At 39.0% G+C, this 22,417-nt stretch overlaps 1 long non-coding RNA gene across 1 annotated transcript in view; it reads right to left on the minus strand.

Annotated features, from left to right (window-relative positions):
• The window catches only part of LOC106046540 (uncharacterized), a 134,243-nt gene that overhangs the window by 81,512 nt on the left and 30,314 nt on the right, over positions 1–22,417 (minus strand). The window lies entirely within an intron of this gene.

Below are 22,417 nucleotides of genomic sequence, written 5' to 3' on the forward strand. Positions count from 1 at the left end.
AACCAAAATGATGAATGACAGGCAGCATTTCTTTAACCGACACTGCCTGCTGACAAATGAAAAATCAGTGCTGTTACTAAACAAAATATATAAAAATAGCCAATTGAAAGGAGCGTGTATAAGTCTACTATAAAAAATTCTTCAAGTTTTGTAGTGATTCCATTCCCTACAGTGCAAAAGAACAAACTGCATGGAGGGAAGTTGCTCCATAAGAACAACTGCTCTTTGCTTCCTCTACAGGAAAAACTTGCAGGAAGCAGCTCTCTTACATGAGATCACTGCATCAGGGACAGGAGATCAGTGGCAATGCCCTCAAACAGGAGGTACTGGCATAATCCTTCAAAGTCACATAGCCTGAGATCCTCAGGAGAGAAAAAAAAAAAAAAAAAAGAAAAAAAAAAGAGTTACATCAATACCAGCAGCTTTCTCTCAGCATCTTATAAAGATTCTACAAAAGTCAACTACAAAGAAGCATTCATCCTATTTTGGTGAAACCCAGGAACCCGCACCTCCTCTGATCCACAGCATGTAAATAACTGTGTGCTCTTTATTCTCATTCCTTATTCTGACATAGCTGTTTCATTCTAGCATTTTAGTCTAGGCAGCATGGAATTTCAAAAAGAAAGGAAAAAAAATATAAGAAAGAGGATTTGGTCAAATACTCACTCAATATTATGGAAACCAAGCCATTTCCAAAATATGTAGGTTTGCATGGATGAGAACTTGGAAACCCCAAAACATCATTAGGGAAGACATTCTTATAGTACTTCTGGCCCTTAAAAAAAATTGTATGAAAGCTTTCTAACTCTACAGATTGATTCTGAAGGCTCTAGGAATTGAGGCAGTTCAAATAACAAAATGGAAAGTACAGGCAAATTGATTTACCTCATTAATTTACATAATCACCAGTAAATCTAGCTCACAACAAAGAGAAAATTGAAGAAGGTTTCTAATGAGTGAAACATTACTCATTATGTGGAATAACGTAAGGCTTTATAAAACAAACAACAACAACAAATCTCACTACCTTAATGGTGGGATTGTTAACACAATTGTTATTAAAGCTCTCTGGTACTTCCCTTTCTTCAATTTCCTGTAGCCTTGCTGACTATTAACCATTTTCACTTAAATGCAGATAGAGCCCTCCAGGGTAGCATTGTCATAACTACTAGTTCATCCTTTCTCCTCCTGCTCTTCTCTCTGTTGTCCACTGCACATCTTCCAGATTGTACAATAAATGAGACAGAAGTTTGACAGATACAGCCATTTTGTGATTCTATGATATGATATGACAGACCACAGCCCCTTTTGCAAAAGAATCCTAATTAAGTCTCAGAGCAGCCCATCTTCTGCACAGAAAGAAGCAATCTTTCTATGGATAAATATTATTCAATTACATAATCAAGGGCTTAATAAAAACATTTCCTAACTTTTATAAAAGTAATACATTCTTTTCAACATCACGTCTCAGTATAATGACTTGTACCTTACTGAAAGTACCATTCTGCAGACAAAACGGGCACCACTGACTTGAAAAAGCAAGATGAAAAACGCTTTCAATATGCAGCTGCAGGAAACAAGTTTAAAAATATATCTTAAGTACACAATGATCAGTAATCCCTGTTTTGCTCTACTCCTATCCATTTTATCAGCAACTACTCACTAAAATGTGTTTGCTTGGGAGACTTTTTGTATTCCCATTGGTACTTTGGGGATTTTCCAATATTCTCTACTTCGTTTTCTCAGGGATGAAAGTCTTATAGGAAATTACAACTTTACAGCAGATTGTTCCTCTATACCCTAAATACTCGTTTCCACATTAGCTATGCCCAAAATAACAAAGGACCCAGTGGTTTAGTGGCTTGACTTGCAGCTCCAGCTTTTGGGAACAGCCAGCCGGCAGCAACTAATGAGCAACTAAGCACTGCCAGTACCAGCCCAGCATTGGTACGACAGTGTGCAACCCCTGATGGCAGCTCCTGCAGGATCCCCACTCCCGAGCACAGCAGGAAGCAAGCCAGTAAAGGCCATGAACACAGCACCAGCAGCCTGGGGTGGGATCAGGTACATGCCCTGTCCTTGGAGATTCTGGCATGTGGCTCGGGGAAGTTGGCTTCCTCCTCATTAAATTGTCATGAAATGATCCCCAAACTGCTACCTCTTGGCTGTCATGTAGATGTTACATGTCCACATCTAAATCACACCATGGCTAGAAGAACACTTACATTTGCAAAGTCCATGCTTTTCATTTTGGTATTTGCACTGCTACTCACAAGCATTGGGATGGCTGATCAATTTATTTTCCCTTATATGAACTTAGAGCTGACTGCAGGTAGTTTACATTTGTTTGTATGTGTCCTCCTAATACTTCAAAACTTTGTAACTGAGTGAGAGGATCAACAAACACCCAAATACCTCGTAAAATTAACCTAATAATTACATACAGAAAGTTCTGATTAACGGATATTCCACAACCATCCCATTACAAAGAACAGAACTTTTTTTTTTCAAACCTTGTTTAACAAAACAAGTTCATGGAAATCAGGATAATATTTTCCTGCTTTTTTTTTTTCTGTGTAAAAATTGCAATGTTGTGCCAAACTCTTAAGAGCAGATGGGTCTGTGAGATTTATAATGATGTTGTCCTATAATATTTTTCAGGAAAGGAGAGGGTAAACAGATTCAATTTACAGGGCTACAAGTTGTCAAGTTTACGTCTCATTTTAGTCTGCTGGGATCCAACAGCATTGTCTTTATATGTCATCAACAGTACATTTCCAGTCAGCCTGGGAGGTCACTTAGTGAAGGCTGAACTTTTCCATATGGAATTTTCCTAGGTTAGCAATTAGAGACCACTCACATAGGGGAGCAAGCATCTTAAGATATGTAAAGAAGCATGGGAGAGGTATTTTTAAGCTAAACAGTAACTGCCTTTCTCAGCTAGATGTGTGGAGTGCACAGATCTCTGTGCTGTTCGGGAGACGCTGTGCTCAGGAGGGGTGGATCTCACACACCTCACAGAACAGCCATCTGTGGCCATGCTTCTCCCTCCAAGCACAAAGTCCCAGCAGCTTTACACAGGTTCTGGATCAGAACCTCCATCTGGGGAGTTTCTCAACTCTCATGGTATGATTTGTATGGCCAGATACGTTAGCTTAGTGGTAAACAGAGATAGTTAATTCTACCGCAAAATTCTTCTTATTATAACATTAAAAGGTAAGGAATATGTATGATGGTCCAGTAACTGAGAAGGAATTACAAAGGCAAAAAAAATCATTTGCATTTTGGGCAATCAGATGCCTTTAACAGGAAGCTATCTACACAAAATGTACCTGATCTATTGGACTGGGGAAGACAAATTAACCAGTGATGTTAACCATATTACTTCTCAGCACGAGCTAAAAATAATAGTTCACATCACTCAGAACAGCCTCATTTTCATTTATTTTTGTCTTTGAGCACAATAGCACAATATCCCCCAGTATGAATACCCATTAAAAAAAATATGTTGCTCTGTTTTAAAGCTTAACAATTTCGTGGTACAGTTACATCCTTGTTATATTCTGTGAAATGATTTTCACCTGCATTTTTTTCCTCATTATTAAGTTTCATTTGCAATGTCTTGCTATTTATTTAGAAAAGTTTGACACATAGTCTCTTCATGAATTGTAAGCTTCATGGTTGTATTCATGAGAATATTTTTGATTATATAGATTAAATAAGAAAGTTACTTACAATACCATATTGAATTGCAAATTCTCCTTCACCTTGGCAGCTGGTGGAAATTCTCCATAGGTGTAAGAAACCCAGAAAAGAGAGCAAATAATTCCCAGCTGCATCCTGATGCACTTTCATTTAATGACTTAGGTTTTAAAGCACATCTACGTTTCAAAACGGACAAGCACTCACCAGTTCTTACTGATTTATTGATGTAAACAGGGATTTTTGACACCAGCTTACCAAGTGATACAACAGCTAATAGCTCCAAAGTGTTCTCATAACTGCTGGGAAGGCAGACAGAGGAGACAATAGGCATCTGGGAGGTGGCACAAGTGACACCAAACAACGGCACAGTTCAATCTCCATCACTTTGGTGAATAACAATTTTTCTGCTGTTGGGTCACAATAAGTCCATGGCAAGTCATTTCTGGCCACAGGCATTGGCTTTGAAAACTGAAGGGAGGAACAAACAGCAGATCTCTCCTCAGCAAAACCCCACGCACATCTGGAAAGACTCCAGGTGATGAGAAGACAGCACAGACCAATGGCATTACAACTGCTATGAACTGAGACACATTCAGAAACTCCTGCCACATCCCTGACTAGCAAGGCTCTCTGTGTGTCACAAAGTGCATCCATGACAGGGCTTCACACGAATCCCCCACAGAGTACTTGAAACACTTGAACACACCACAGGGGTTGTTCTCAATGGAAAACATGTTGGCTAATATTGGAGCATCCCCTGAGAAAGTGTTTGGTGCAAAGCATTCCCACCTTCCACCGGGTTCATCAAAGCAGAGGGACTTTGCCTCTGCTCCTCCCTGGACCTGAACCTTACCTGACACCCTGATCCCACGAGGCTATAGCTCCGCTGGCAGGGTGCCCCCGCACTGCACTGCAGGGAAAGGACAGCTTTGGCATGGCCAGTGGAAAGGCAATAACTTTAACACTGTGCTCTCTTCACAGCCACTGCTGAATGTTTACATTTAACATTCTGCAAGAGAAAGGATTTAATCTTCCCCCATAATTCTCTCTACATACCGATATAAACCTTCCTGATTTGTAGAGGCATAAAACCCTCTCACAATTAAGGAAATACTTATTTTTAAAGAATTACAGTTTTAAACACAAGATGGAATATGATTGCAGAGGAACTTGTTCTGCTTATCCAGCAGGTCTATTGCATTTTAAAAGGAGAAACCACTTGCTTCTGCTGGAGTAGGATATCATCTGGATGCAACAAACATTTCTCCCTTGTTTCATTGGGTTTGGGTTCAAAACCACTGACGGAAACAAAGCCAGTAGATAAGAAGTACACCATTTTCTGAAGATTAAAGAAACTGGAGAAAGGGCTTCAAGAACTACTAAAGAGGCAACAAGCAAGAAAGAAAAAGAAACATCAAATTAAAAGGAAACACACAGAGGAAATGGAAAAGAGTAAGTCACAGAAAAGGCAAATGGAAAAGAGAAGTTGTTCAGAAGTGAAATTCAACTCATTTAATTTCTGGTGTTTATAACACAGATATGCACAGCTGCATTGCCTATCTTCCCTGTACACTCAAAGGAGAGCTGGTGATAATCCCACCAGTGCAGCCTAGCCTGGCCATTGTGGGAGTACACTTTAGGAAGAAATGAATCACACACACATTTCACTCGCAGCACTGTCCACCTCCCAACTGATGAGAAGGCATGGCCTGTACATAGAGTCATAGCATGATTTGGGCTGGAAGGGACCTTCAAGACAATCCAGTTCCAACCCCCTGCCATGGGCAGGGACACCTCCCACTAGATCAGATTGCTCGGGGAATTATTTAGGCCCAGGTATTATTTAATGCATTTTTGACACTGCTGATGCTGCAGCATATGAGAAATAACTGCATGACTACACTCCAGCCTGCAGAGAAACATAGTCTTAAATTGTTACTCTGCTAAAGGAGCCCTCATTCACCCATGGAGTTCTCCATCACCCATTTACTGTCACATTATGATTCTTCTGTGTCATCATGAGGGCCCTGGAGGGCAATAACTCAGTTAAAAACTTGCTCAGTACATCTTAATCTCCACTCAGAATTTTCAGTTCTGAAAGCTAGGTGAAATTTTATACTTCAAGGCTTGTCTGTGTAAAATCTCATTGTCAAAAAACTATTTTTGCGGAGAAACCTAACAATGACAAGAAAATTAATATTTTTTTTCAGCTCTAGAGAGCCAAAAAAAAAGCAATAATTTTTTTTTGGAAATGAAACTTCCCATTTCAAACTGTTTCTGAATGTATTGTCTATTGAATATGTATATTCAATAGAATATTGAAACTGCCTATTTTGTTTGAAAAAAGTCTGAATTATGCATTTAAAGATTCTTTATTCAAAACATTTTTTTATTCCCTGAAGCACTCAGATACTTGGATTTCCATTCCAATTTGAAAGGCAGATGAATTGTCGGTATGTCCCAAATGGTGAAAACATTGTTTTCCCAGCCCACTGTGTACAGTTAACCAAAACCAGTTCTTTTCTTAACAAGGTCAGGTCTTTTGAACAATAGGAATTATGACATCCCCCTTTTTAGTTCTGAAAAAACTAAGATGGGAAATTACTGTAAGCATTTTTAATAACTTACAGAGAGTAGGCAACACAGGCAAAGCTCAGATGCCAAATGACTGACTCCTGTTTTTATTGTGGTAACCAAGAGACCGATCAATGGCTACTTTTTTTTTTTTTTTGGCTACTACAAGGTGCTGGGACAAATGTAATCCTGCATCCTTACTGGCAACCACACCACAGAATTGCACAGTAGATGGTGTCATGATTCATGTACAGAAGGAACAAAAAAAGCAGGAAAGGAAAGATGTTCCTCCTCTGTTTCATTGATGCCAAAACCCAAGCACTCACAATACTATCCAATGGTTCCAACTGAGTATTTTATTAATGAAAAGACAATTTACATTCATACATATGCCCAGAAGGGACTGCCAGGCTTCTTGAGTTGAGTACCCCATGGTCACAGAGAAGCATGTCACAGATGTGGATCCAAAGAGTCACTACATGTCTGCACATGTTACAGTTATGTTCCCCATTAGTATTGTTTTATATAATTTTCCATTCAGGAAAAAAAAAATCAACAACAACAAAAAACACATGATATGTTCTACCTTTTTGGACTTTTGGACATTTCAGACAGTTCTGGCAATGGCACACAGGGAGTAAGACCATCGAGACCATCGACTTTCTATACAGGGACTGTTTGCAGCCTATACTCCTGATGCATGGCATGAGTCTCCATTCAAGGACAAGCAGGAACGTAGCTGCAAACACACCAGTCACTGCTGTTCCTTGCTTTTCCTCATCTGCCCTGGGCTGAGAGCACAGGGCTGAAGTGCTAGACTAATGCAGAGGCAAGATACAAAACACAGATTGCTCCTACAATCTGGGCTGGTCTTCAAATCTTAGAAGCTCCACTGTGAGATGGAAAATGGATTTCAATAGCTATAAAAATTAAATAATAATAATAAAGATCTCTTTGTGAGAAGATGTTCTATGAATATGTGTTTTAAAACTTCACTGTGAAAAAGCATCACACTTCATGCTCTTGAAGTGCACATGCAGCAACAGTGAAGCAAAACTGGTTATCACACTCAAAATATAGTAAAGGTAATTGAATCACATGACAACAGTTTCAGAAAATAACAAAATATGCAGAGACGGGATAGTTCACTGCATCTTTCAAACTAAATAATTTTGCAGCAATTTGCTATTAACCTTCTTTAATTTCCAGTTACACAGTTAACTGTCAATTGTCAGAACTACTGCACATAGCAGCATCTTCCATTCCTACTGAAAGCACTGGCAATGAATGCTAATGTTCTCATTCACCTACATCCCTTCATTTGACAGTGTTCAAATAAAAAGTTGAGCCAGCTGCTAAGGGAATGGAATGAATGATGTTTTCAGCAATGCTATCTGGCAGTAAGGAAGAGGAGCAAAACAGTTTACCGGTAAAAATCTGTTCATCCAGAGCTGGCTTCTGAAGGGTGGGGTCCTTTAAATGTTAACAAGAATCCAGTGAATTTGGGAACTTAATTGTAGTGTGTTTACCTGACTTGGAAGTAACTTAACGTACTGACAAGGTTACAGCTTCAACTGCAGACACTGCAAGGCTTTCTTAACATTTTGCATGATTTTACATACAAGTTATCCGAAGAAATTCCACAACAGCAGCAGGTGTGCAGGCTCCATTAAAACAGCAAATCAAAATAAAGAGAATAAATTATTCAGTAATACAGACAGATAAAGCAGATTTTTAAAAAGCATTCAGTATCAACGTATTTCTGATAACTGCTGAAACGAAAGGTGAAATTATCAATGGCAGGCATGAGAGTAAATTTCCTCTTGAGTCTTTAGAAAAATCACCCTATTTATCCCAGCACTTCAGGGGTTAAACAGCCCCCAAGAAATCTTTTTCTAAATTCCAAATAGAAATATATATTCCAAATATATATTCCAAAATAGAAATATAAATTCCAAATAGAAATATATATTATTTTTTTTCCTAGACAATTTGTAGGTCCCTACAACTTTACTTTATACAATTACTTTATCCACAAGAAAATATTTTTCAGCATGCTAAATCTTTTTTTTTTTTTTTGCACATAAGCATTTTCAGAACTGAATTCCTTAGCCTAAAACTGGAAGAATTATGTAGCCAGTCAATTGTATATGTATATAATTGTATATGTATATACTTTAATATGAAGAGACATTATTGACTAAGTATCAACATCCATATATAATGGTTCTTATTAGACTATGGAATCAAGGTCACAGTATCAATCTACAATTGACAATCAGTTTTTCAGAGTTCACCAAAAAAAAAAAAAGCAGCAAGCCATTAAGAATAGCATGCAAACATGAACTTTCTTCATGGAAACAATTCTCAAAAGCCAACATTTTCTTCCTTCTATTCAAAATGGTTCATAAATCTGTCCTTGATGTGTCAAGAATTCAAAGATCAATCACGTTTCATGCCTTGGTAAATTTTCACATTTCTGCAGGGAAGAAACTCTTCAGTAAAGATGTATTCTCATCTTTGTATAGATGGCAAACAACCACTGTTTTGTGTAATGTGTGGTTTCAATCTACAACGATTAATCTTTATCACACAGAAATGCTTGACAATGCAGGACACCATTAATCCTGATTTCAAACTGGCAGATAATTTCACACATACAGTGAACTTTGGCAAAGTATATCTCATTACTACTAATTTTATGGTTGATGTTACCACTTCTTTAAATTACCTTAATTTTTTAAGAGCTAAGGTTAATGGTCTGTTTAGAGTTCTGCTTTTGAGTTTAAAAATGTTCTGTTTTTGAGTTTAAACTGGAAAATGGAAATTTACTTAAATATAATAATCAGTTAATAATAAATACTTGACTCCCTATAAATGACTGGACTTCTTATTCTTTGTCTGCTTTAAAATTTGTACATATATATGTCCACACATATCTCTATTTTTGCCACTAAAGAAAAGGACTTCTTCACACACTTCTTAACTGCCACATATTCTTTGTCTATAATACATGAATATTTGTACATGCTGTACTAAACAGCTCTGAATTTGGGAGATGCTAAAACCAGGGACTGAGCTTTGCAGCAGGAATCTCTATTTAGCGTTGTATCTGAATACTCTATAAATTATAAAGACAAACTTCCACCTCAGAAGAAAAGCATTTGTTGTATGTTTAAGTGACCTACTGCATGTAAGAATGGGAAAATTAACCATTCTGTTGCAACCAAGGCACTTCCTGAGTCACTTAGGACAGTAACAACCACACAAAAGAGGTTCCGGCAGGATGTCCTGTTCAACTCCTAATGCAAGGCATCTACAAGTTTCTGTCTGTCTGCCCTGTTCTGAAAGAAATTCAGGGACAGACACATCACATTGTTCTGCTACAAAATGTTCCAAAGCTTCATCATCCATACCACTAGAAAGCTAAACGCTAGTAAGAGCACCTCATCCTTCCTATTTGTTTATTTATTTGTGAATGTTATTCACATTTATTTTAATATACTGGCTCTTTTAGCCAACCTTCTGTCCTTGCTCAAAGCTCTCCTCATCAGATCAGAATAGGGTGAACAAAGCTACCCTGTCTTTTGTGGGGGAAGCAGGCTTAAAAATGACAAATAATGTAATGGGAGAGCTGATGTCTAGTTCATTACTCCCAATTGGCCCCTATGCACAAATTAACTTACTCCTCTCCTGTCTTACCTGGGCTGTACTTCAGCCAGCTTGCTACCACTCAAACAATAATCCTAAGTGATGCCTAGTCAATCAATCAGCAGCTTTTGTGAAATGAAACAGCATCACAGATTCTGGATATCATCCATAAAATAAAATTACTGCAACAAAAAAAAAACACCTCTATCTCCTGAAAAATACTCCAAGAGCCTTCAGAAGGAAATGAGCAGGAGCTTGGGTAGGACAGGTATCCATGCTGCCTGTCTGATCTCCTGCCCAGCAAGCAAAGCCTGTGATCACAACAACCAACACACAACACACTGCCCTCCTCCACTTATTTGTCATACCCCTCAAACACAATGACACCTGTTCCTGTTCTGATCTACAATGGGGTCAATTTAACCTTGTGGTTAGCATTCTCAAAGTCACACGGAGTACTGAAAATTATCACCACCTATACACAGCCAATAGTGTTGCCAAAATGAGAGAAATGTGAGGCAATCGCAGTATCATACCATGAACTGAAATGCAGCCAAGAAATCAAGGATTTTTGAAAAACTCAAGGACTTTTGTTAACTACTTTGTCAACATCAGTATACAACCTTTTCCAAAACTCAAGGATCTGCAACCAGAGTCATTATCAAGCAATGTGCCTCATCAAGCACCTGCTGAACACACAGATTCTTTAAAACAAGTCGGTCCACTGCTTTGTCAAACAGAGGTGGTCTAGAAATACATCCACCATCTCCTCTGCTCCTGAAGCATTAGCCCACTATACCTCATAAACATCAAAACTCTCAGAAATGAAGCTGGCCTAAATTCAACAGGGAAAACATTTTCCCTGCTCTGCTTCCCATGTTAACTGCTTCATGATAAATCTTGAAAAATCCTTACCATGTTACCTCTGATTTTTTTTTTTGATTTTTTTTTTTAACCTACAAAAGTTGCTGACCAGCAAATGAGGGTGTTTGGCACAACCATAAAAATACATAACAAATCAAGCCTAAAAGGATCTGGAAAACAGGTATACAAATGTAACAGGTTTTAAGGATAAACAAATAATTCTCCCAAAAGCTTGACAAATTTGAAAGCTACATGTTTGTATAGGAATGGTAATGTTTCAGAAATTAATTGAAAAATATGTTCACAATGAACAGAATTTTTTCCAGTTCATAACTGAAATAATGTTATGACATTTTCACCTGTGCCTAATAACACAGAGTCCAAACAACCAGCTGTATTTCACTTTTTGAACAGAATGTTCCCAGGAACAAAAAAGCCAAGCTGTTTCTTTGTCTGAACCCAGCTGCTGATAAGAACATCTAATTCTCAATTTTGCTGTCTGCTTAGAGGGTATATTTCAGTGACAAAAGAAGCTTCTTCATTTGCTTTCTCTACTTCATTGCTTCAACAGAGATTTACAAGTGCAATAAAGCACAGGGTCTTGTTCATAGGAACACCTCTCTGTTAAATCATTGTGGCATTTTCCACAATAATACTGGAAAATATTGGTTTTCTATATGTGGAAATCAGCAAATAGCAGCTGTGGTTCTTTTTCCTCATAAACCCTTTATGCATATAATTACATTATTTATCAGGATTGATTTTGCTTCTCCACCAATTTATGTATTACATGTTAGTAGAAAGAACAAATTAGAAATGCAAAGAATCCATATGTTAGTGTTACAGTTTGCTTTATCTACAGTGTTGCAGATTCCCTTCTGGTTCCTAATTGATTTCATAATTTGCTTGGATGCACAAGAAACTGACTTCATAATGAGCTCCTGGGAGTCAATATTTCTATACAGTATATCTGAAATGCCAAGAACTAAGCTAAAGATATTTCAGAAAACTCCTGCAATGTAGTGTGCAGTACAGCACAGTTTAAAATTAATAGGCACAGTTACCATAAAAATTCAGTCCATTTTCACCTATGATTGAATACTGTGCAGCAGTCTAAAGGTAAAGCTACCTGGTGTTTGTAACTTGCTTCTGTAGGATCACACCTCACTCTCTTCTGTTGTGGCTCAGCTGGTAATTCTCACCTGCAACTGAAGTATAATTCTAGCCTCCTAGTGCCAACAAACTGTTCTTTTAGTAGCTTTCCCAACAAGGTTTTCCCCTCAGAAAGGGAAACAACTGGAGAATGGTTTGCACTGGAAGCTGGACATCTGTCAGCATTACTATAACAAGTAGTCTGCTGTCCCCCTCAAACCTAAGTCCCAAACACTGTAAAAGAAGCCTTGAGAGATACAGAGACAGCAGCCTAAAAGAAAGCATGGCCTGAGATACTAAGTAAAGGCAATACAACATCATTTCAGATTATTATGACATTAAAGTCACAACAGTCCATTATTCTTTCCACTAAATTACTTCCACAGCAACCTCACCTCTGAGGTCACTACAACAATTTAGCATTTTCTGCATGGAAAACTGTGTTCTCCCATTTGTTCCAAATTTGTTTCTCATTAATTTCCATTTGCACTTACTTGTCGTATTTAAATTGGGCTGTTATTATAGGTGAAAACGGCATAGATTCAGCAAATAGCAGGGCACAAGGAACCTGCCTTCTTCATATTATTTTCAAAGGTCTCCTTGACTACATTCTTCCATGAATGCTCAACACACTGTTTTGATCTTGTGTTATCAGACACAAACCTCCATTTCCTCAATATCAAAACCCAGACTTCCATCATATCTGAATTTCAGCAAAGTTCTCCTTTGGTAATCGACCAAATTGGGAACCCTGATCTGCTTTTCAGATTTGGACTGTAAATGTCAGAGTACTTGAACTAACTGCCCAGTCTGCCCTTAAAAAATGTGATGCTCCCACAGGAATACTGAAGTGGACTGAGAGTTTTTTTCACATACATATTCTTTACCAAAGTGTTAATTCAAAAAATAAATTAACCAAAAGCAAACATGAATTTCCTTAGGGCACAGTAAAATTTTACTCATTTACAGGATTTAATTTCCAGCATATACAGTAAGACTACATTGCTCTTCTTGACTACAGCTACCTTTATCATTCAACTGTCACCCATCTAATCCAACATTTCAAATCTTAGCTGCCTGTTCTTCCAAAATCAGTTTTCTCTACCATCCTACTACTGTGTTTCTTGTATGGATCCAGGAAAGAATATATCAATAACAGGAGAAAAGGTATGAATAACCTTCTAAAAGGTGACTGGAAAGCATCAATAACCTTCAATAAGGTGACAGGATTGCTAGCCCAACTAAATTGCATCTACAGCAATGCATACAGCATGGGAAACAAACACGAGGAGCTGCAGCAGGAAAACTGATGTAGTTGCCATCACAGAAACAAGGTGGGATGACTCACATGACTAGAGTGCTGCAATAGATGGCTTTAAATTCTTCAGAAAGAATGAGCTAGGAAAGAAAGGCAGTGAGGTAGCCCCGTTAAGGAGTGTTTGGATTGTCTAGAGCTTAATAATGGCAACAATAAGGTTGATCCAGCAACGTGCCCTTGTGGACAAGAAGGCCAATGGCATCCTGGGGCTCATTAAAAAGAGCATGACCAGCAAGTCAAGTGAGGTTATCCTCCCTCTGCTCTGCCCTGGTGAGGCAACATCTGGAATACTGTGTCCAGATCCAGGTTCCACAGTTCAGAAAAGGTAGGGATCTCCTAGAGAGTGTCCAGAGGAGGGCCACAGAGATGATCAAGGGCCTGGATCATCTCCAGTACAAGGAAAGGCTGAGAGACCTGGGCCTGTTCAGCCTGGAGAAGAGAAGACTGAGAGGTGATCTGATCATTGTTTATAAATACCTAAAGTGTGGGAGGCAAATGGATGGGGCAAGTCCATTTTCAGTCGTGTGCAGTGAGAGGACAAGTGGTAATGGCCAAAAACTGAAACACAAGAAGTTCCACACAAATGTGCGTAAGAACTTCTTTACAGAGAGGGTCACAGAGCACTGGAGCAGGCTGCCCAGAGAGGCTGTGGAGTCTCCTTCTCTGGAGATATTCAAGACCTGCCTGGACACTTTTCTGCTCAACCTACTGTAGGGAACCTGCTTGTAGGAGGGGTGTTGGACTCAATCATCTCCAGAGGTCCCTTCCAAACCCTATGATTCTGTGAGTGTTTATGGGTAAGAATCAGGGGAAAGTCCAATGAGGTAGATGTCATTGTGGAAGTCTGCTATAGAACACCCAACCAGGATGAAGTGGCAAAAAAAATATTCTATAAGCTGCTGGGAGAAGTCTCACAATTGCTAGCTCCTGTTCTCATGTGGAATTTCAACTTACCAAATGTCTGCTGGAAATAAGATACAGTCTAGGAGGTTTCTGGAGTGTGTGGAAGATAAATTCCTGACACAGCTGGTGAGTGAGCCAACTAGGGATGGTGCCCCACTGAACCTTTTGCTTGTGAACAAGAGAAAGACTTGTGGGTGATGTGAAGGTTAGAGGCCGTCTTCGGCATAGCAATCATGAATTAATAAGAGTTTTTGGAAAAGAAATTCTTGGAAAAGGAGGGTGGTTAGCCAAACTGCCACACTGAACTTCTGGAGGGCAGACTGTAGCCTGGTAAGGAGACTAGTTGGAGGAGTCCCTTAGGAGGCAGTCCTGAAGGGCAAAGGAGTCCAGGAAGTCCAAACACTCTTCAAGAATGAAATCCTAAAGGCACAGGAGGAGGCTGTCCCCATGTGCCAAAAGATGAGCCAGTGGGGAAGAAGACCAGCCTGGCTGGACAGAGAGCTTTGGCTAGAGCTCAAGAAGAAAAAGAGAGTTTATGACCTTTGGAAGAAGGAGCAGGTCATTCAGGAGAACTACAAAGACATCATGAGGCCGTGCAGGGACAAAATTAGAAGGGCCAGAGCCCAACTGGAGTTCAACCTGGCTACTGCTGTTAAGGACAATAAAAAATATTTTTATTAATACATGATCAAGAAAATGAGGTCTAAGGAGAATCTTAATCCTTCAATGGATGGGGGAGGAAACATAGTGACAAGAGATGAGGAAAAGGCTGAGGTATGTAATGCCTTCTTTGGCTCAGTCTTTAGCAGCAAGACCAGTTGTTCTGTGGGTAGTCAGCCCCCTGATCTGGTAGATAGGGACAAGGAGCAGAATGAAGCAGAATAATCCAAGAGGGAATTATTAGTGACCTGCTAGTCCACTTAGATGTACACAAGTCTATGGGGCCAGATGGGATACATTCAAGGGTAATGAATGAGCTGGTGGAGGTGCTCTCACCAAGCTGTTTTCCATCATTTATCAGCAGTCCTGGCTATCAGGGGACTGGTGGCTAGCAAATGTGACACCCCTCTACAAGAAAGGCTGGAAGGGGGATCCAGGACACTACGGGCCTGTCAGTGTGACCTTGGTGCCAGGGAAGCTGATTTGAGCAGATTATCTGGACTGCCATCACACAGCACTTACAGGACAACCAGGCGATCGGGCCCAGACAGCAAGGGTTTATCAAAAGCAGGTCCCTTGCTTGACAAACCTGATCTCTTCTATGGCAAGGTGACACACTTAGTGGATGAGAGAAAGGCTGTGGATGTTGTCTACCTACACTTCAGTAAAGTTTTTGACACAGTTTCCCACAACATTCTTCTGGAGAAACTGTCTGCTCATGGCTTTGAGACAGGTGTATGTTTCTCTGGGTAAAAATCTGGCCCAGTTGCCAGGTCCAAAGGGTTGTGGTGAATGAAGTCAAATCCACTTGGAGGCCTTTCACAAGTGATGCCCCCAGGACTCAGTACTGGGGCCAGTTCTCTTCAATATCTTTGTCAATGATCTGGACAAAGGGATCAAGTGCACCCTCAGTAAGTCTGCAGATGACAACACCAAATTGGGAGGAAGTGTTGATCTGCCTGAGGGTAGGAAGGTTCTACAGAGGAATCTAGATAGGCTGGACCCATGCTGTGAGGCCACCTGTATGAGGTTCAAGAAGGCCAAGTGCTGGGTCCCACACTTGGGACACAACAACCGCCTGCAACGCTACAGACTGAGGGAAGACTGGCTGGAAAGCTGCCCAGCAGAAAGGGACCTGGAGGTACTGGTGGACAGCCAGCCGAATATGAGCCAGCAGTGTGCTCAGGTGGCCAAGAAGACCAACAACATCCTGGCTTGTACCAGGAATAGCATGGCCAGCAGGACTAGGGAAGTGATTGTCCCTCTGTATTCGACTCTGGTGAGGCTGCAGCTCAAGTACTGTTTTCAGTTTTGGGCCTCTCACTACAAAAAGGACATTGAGGTGTTGGAGTGTGTCCAGAGAAGGTCCGGAGAAGGGCTATGAAGCTAGTGAAGGGTCTAGAGAATAAGTCTTACGAGGAGTAGCTGAGGGAACCAGGGTTATTTAGCATAGAGAAAAGGAGGCTCAGGGCAGACCTTATTACCCTCTACAACCACCTCAAAGGAGGTCGTAGTTGGAAGGGGGGGTGGGGGGGGTCAGTCTCTTCTCCCAGACAACAAGCAATAGGACGAGAGTAAATGGCCTCAAGTTGTGCTAGGCGAGGTTTAGTTTGGATATTAGGAAAAGCACCTTCATTGAAAGGGTGGTGAGGTATTGGAACAGGCTGCCCAGGTAAGTGGTTGAGCCACCATCCCTGGGGGGGAATGTGTTGAGATGGTGTTTAGGGACACAGCTTATTGGTAGACTTGGCAGTGCTAGGTTAACAGTTGGACTTGATGATCTGACAGATCTTTTCCAACCTAAATGGTTCTTTGATTCTATGATAATAACCATCATTAAGAATATTCTTAATGTTAATCTACATTAATTAGTGCTTATTTATCATTTTATTGCAATAGCACTTTAACTGGATATTTCAAATGTATAAACATTAATAATTGAGCTAACTACAGCACTCATCAGAGGTAGGTCAGAATTATTATCCCAGTAATAAGGCTCAGGAAATCTGATTAGAAAAGAACAAGATCTTTCAGTCTGCACACCTTTTCATAAACTGAAAATAACTACCTTTTTATGATCTCACTATATACAGTATAATTTTCAAGATTCTTTTCCTACAGTTATTAAATCAAAAATGGAGAATAATTTTTTGATGTTGAATACACACCACTAGAGAATGAGCTCCTAATAAAATAATTAACCAATTTTGTTTTCATATTGTAGAAAGAGAAAGGGAGCATTATTAATCTGGTAGTAATAGGATGGATTCATCATGCTGATAAGATGTAGGAACACTATTGAATTTTTAATTCATATAAATATATAGAATTCTTAGTCATTAATGTATGAAGTCAATGAATTGTTATACTGAGTAGTAATTGCCAAGTGTAAATGCTAATAGCAAATCAAAACTCCCTAAGTGTCAAATTGTACAGTTAGCTTCACACAGTTATATTGTTACATAAACGCACTCATTTTTACAAACATGCCAAAGACAGCACTCAGAATCATATATGTTTATTTCATGACCTTGTCTCTGGTCAAATAGGAATAAACCTAAAACACATCAAAGCATAGACAAGGTCTTTCTGTTAGCAGAATTCTTTTTTAACCAGGGGGAAAGATCCAGATAACCTGGATAAATAAAAACTTAGATAAAGTCAGGGGGTTGAAAATTAGAGAAGAATGGACCAGTAACTACATAAAGCTACATCTAGAAGGTCAGAAGTCAGGGTGACTGTAAACTCAACCCAGAAATAAAAGATACTTTAGTGATATGAGTAGAAGAACAAAAAAGTGAAGCAACTATTCATGTGAAGGAATTTAAGATAACTAAATATTCTGATCTAGTTTTCAAGTGAGGTGAGTTCACCCCATGTTAGGCAACAGCAAAACTGGAGAATTTCATGCGATGAAGGAAAACTGGGGAACCAAGTAATTCCCATCCCTGCATTAAACTGGAAATTGAGTGTCAAACATTTTTCCCTTATTTGTCAGCAAGATTCCCTGTCTAGAAACAGCAAACATGACACTACTGGCAAAAGAAGGAAATAAAACCAGAAAATGAACTAGAATTAGTCTTGCTGAATCTCATAAAACAATCCCCTACAAAGTACCACACAGCAAACTATTCATCTGGAAAAGCCAGCTCAATGAAAGAATTGTGAGTTGGTAAGGAACTAAACAAAGGAGAAAAGATGTGCTGTGCTGTGCAAGGAGTTTTACAGTCCAAAATAAATCAGGTTGTGTGGAGATGGATGGATTATAAGAATTGTGTGTTCTTATTGAAGGTAAAGCATGTAGAAGTATGCTAATGAAATTTGCTGAAGTCACAACGCTTAGAGGCATTTTCAGCACAGATGAGGACTGAAACCATACCAAGAGCACTGGGCAGTGGAACATTAAGCACCATTGTCCCACTGCTCAGACGGAGAAGAGAAACTTCTGTTACAGGATATGGCTTTATCTGTGGGAGGGAGAAGAGCAAGCTGTGTAACCAGAGAGTGATTATGAATCACTGGGGAGCTGGGGGAAAAATACAAGCAATTCTAAGGGATATCAATCATGGATTTCCTTCAGAGAACACAGAAGTTTATATATTAGAATATTAAAATTTATTTCTTTCAGGAAATATTAGTACCTCTGTACAGAATAAAACACTAAGGTTGTTTGATCAAAATTTACAGAACATGTTTTTAACTGAACATACACACATACTCCGTGTATGTTCAGTTAAAAGCACGTTCTGTAAATTTTGGAGGAACAAAAAACGTCTCATATGAAGGAAGAAACAGAGCTAGGTGTGATAATCCAGCCAAATGATAGCTGAATGAAACCACAGATTTTACTCAGAGATGTCCATGCGGATTAAAACAAGGGAGGAAAAATAATGTTTATGGCTAATATGCACTCCAGCTAAATGTATGCATATTAGCCGCCCAAGTAAAAATGTTTCTGACCGTTCTGACTAATAACAAGTCTGGCAATGAAACTGGCTTCAGACTGCATTTTAAAACTTTATGAATTTATGAACTTTATGTGACTCTGACATCTTCAAAAGCAGGGACTGGACTCGTTTGAAAACTGGGAGTTTTCTTGTTCTGCGCCTTGTTCAAGTGGAACAATTAAGGTCAATTTTATATTACATAAAGTCTAGATGAAGTCTTGTGGAATCCCATGTGTTCCAATTCATATTCTTTGTTCTATGACAGTTCAAAGGAGCAACAGTAGGGATTCAGAGAGGGGGCACTGACCCACACTACAGTTTGCAAATATCTTTCTTTAGAACTGCCTCAAGAATGTTAGCAATCTGAACTGGGAGACAGGATAGAAGGGAAAAGGGGAGAAAGTGCAGCATTATTTAAAGGGAATGGGGTTTGTATGGAAGAAGCAAAAGAGGAACAGAGGAAAAACAAAGCTGGAAAAGAAAGAAACTTCAAAATGAAGATACCTAGGTAAGGGTCTTTAACCTGCTGAGAGGTTGAAGGACCTTTGCTGTTATGAGGAAGGAAACATCTTTGTAGTAAACATGGCAACAAGCTTCATCTGCATTCTTTGTGAATACACAGACTGCATTAAAAAAAAAAAAAAAAAAAAGAAGAAAAGAGCAATAAACAAAGCTGCAAACATATATAAACATTTTAACAGCAGTTTCTCCTTCTAGCAGGAATGACCTATAATTCATATTCTGCAAAGTCAGGTGTAAAGAGGTAACAATATCTCAATTCTCATTATTCATACATATTCTTTAAGAATATTTATGAATTTATATTTAAGAATATTTATGCTGACCTATACTTATGTACAGCAAGTAAAAACAGCTACTCGTGTGCCACCTTGATGCAAAGGGTTTTTTATTGCAGATCAACAGCATATTAAATAATTTTATATCACTTTTTGTAATTCTTCAACATGCAGCAAAATTTACCTCCAAAATGCCAAAAGACGTGGCTTCAAAAAGCAATCTTATACATTCATAGCAAGTTGAAGAACTTATGGATATTTCCTGATGGATTCAAATTCATCCCAAGGGATTCAAGAGTATTATCCCTATGTTCAGGCCCATGGACAAAGCAATAGCCTGTCCATTGTAGGCTACTTCCTACTACGTATGTACCAAAAGCACCTTGACACCAATATAAACAACACAGAAATAAGGTAGAAGGTTTTTTTTAGCCATGAATTAAATTTAAAAACATCCTAGTCACTGCTCTATTAGATCATTTAAGACAGCTGAGAATGTTGCCAAGTTGCACATTTTGGTTATATCTGATAACCAAACAGTTCCAGAGCATGAAAAATCTCAGTGTGCTAGTTCACCCTGCCAGCCAGTCTGCCTTATCCAGATTCTTATAAAGGCAAACTGACTGCTATCTGTAAACTGAGCCAGAAACATCTTAGGCTCCATTATTCACAAAATCAGCAAAGATTCATTACAGTCTCTCTCAGCTTTGTTTGTTCATTTTTGCTTGGAAACATTTCTTCCACGTGTTAGATCTGTAACTGTTTATCACTTAAAAGATCTACAGAGGACTTACAATGCCTGATACTCAAGCCTGAAGGGAATGCAACTCATGCAAAAAAATAAATAAATAAATAAATAAATAAAAAGTCAAACCCTGAGTTCCCTTTCCAAATGCAGAGGGAGGGAAATATTCATATACCACTATACCACACAGACAATGCAGCAGAAGAGCATTAGCATGGCACAGGACAGAGTCAAAGGCTTTTCAGCAGGGTCCATGCTCATGTGGCTTAAGGTTCTGGCCATTTTCCTGAGCATACACTAAATGGTCATACAGCCCCCTCAGGAGCCACTCTGTCAGTTATGGTTCACCCAAGCATGAGGCTGCCCTTTGTCCATAAATCGCTGACCTTCACTTAGACAAATCTAACCATAAACACATATCAGGCTTCTGCTCATATATATATGTTTATATATATACACACACACACACACATATATATAAACACACATAAACAAACAGCTGGTTTAGCAGAACATTAACGCAGCTGTAGTGAAAACATCCATTTCTTTTAACAATCTCCAATGAACGCATGTTTACCAGCTTAATAGCTACCATGTAGTGGACACCAGAAAATTAGCTGTGGGAAAACACTGCCTCGTAAATGCCTGAAAGACAGTAGCTTTCTATTACAGTTTTAAAATTGTAAAGACTTTTAAAGTCTAAAATGCAGGAAGACACAGAAGAGTTCAGTTTTAATTTTGCCCAGACCAATGAAAAGAATGAATTGACATTGCTGAAAGCTATAATAATAATCTTTAACCTTCTTTTATTCCCTTTTTATCAGCTAATATTTTTTCAATGACACCAAATACAAATTCTTTGAATTTTTTCTCCTGAAGAAAGACCATTCTCATATTACCAGCTTTCTGTAAATGGTAGAAAGATTTTCCGGTTATTTAGTATAACCAAGATCTAGTTTGTTCAATTTTCTGCCCCAGAAAGCAGAATTTTTCAGCAGTTACCCTCAGATAAGGGTAAAACAAGACAGCTATGCTTACACCTGTTCAAAAATTAGTTTTTCTGAGTGGAGTGTTGTGGCCTGCCAGAAAGGATGAAGGAAGAATCACACATCCTGAGCTAGTAAAAGAAAAGAAAAAGGGAAGTAATACTTATAAGGTTATCTTCATGTATCTTTGTTGGCTTGAGAAGGGTAATGGAATGGAATTTATCCACTTTTGCTCATGAAGAAACAGATAACCTGAGACACAGAGGGCCACCCCAATTACTGGAAGCACAGTTTCATGGCTGCAGCAAATAGTGACCACAAAGGTACATGTAACAAAACTGCTTTGTCTACACTACTTCGCTGATGGCTGCAATTACAGTCAGCAAGCACAACTCTGAATTTGTTGGACAAGTACAACGTCACTGCAGTTAGCAAACTCTTCACTACAGCTCCCTAAATCTACTGATAAGCAGTGCATAGCCCAAGAGGATGAAGGTCACTTTAGGAAACCTTATTTTGATTTTCTTAACTTCATGCGTAGACTCTGACAGACCTTAATAAACCTTGTTTACCTTCTACTATACAGTTCCCCTTCACCCCTTCACCGTGGGTTTCAGTTTTTACCCTCAATATTTCTGACTGCACTGAAAAAGTGCAAAGAGTAAAATAACAAAAAAATAAAAATGTAGTTAATTTTTAAAATAATACAGCGTTTTCATTCATGTGATTGGATACATTTCCAAAGCAATGCACAAGTTAGAAAATACCAATGCTTTGTGGAAACATTTTTCATCTGCCATCTCTGAGAAATGCTCCAGCACTGAATTCTCAGTGCAAAGATATTTCACCAACTACAGCTAGCTTAGCTACACTACGCCTAGCCACAGCATTCATCAGTGAATTCTTCTAACTAATGGTGATTGTTCAATATAAGGCTCAAGCAAATTTCAGCAAGGGCCACAAGACTAAACAAACATATATTCTGATATCACAGTATGAGCTCCTTCCTGAGGGAGGCTACTTCTTAGCCAGGAAAGAAATCCATGTCTCTAGCAACTGAACAAATAAAAATGCCTTATTTGTGCACCCTTAGATTGCAAACAACTGGGAGAAAG

Source organism: Anser cygnoides, chromosome Z, assembly GCF_040182565.1.
Source record: "Anser cygnoides isolate HZ-2024a breed goose chromosome Z, Taihu_goose_T2T_genome, whole genome shotgun sequence".
NCBI lineage: Eukaryota > Metazoa > Chordata > Aves > Anseriformes > Anatidae > Anser > Anser cygnoides.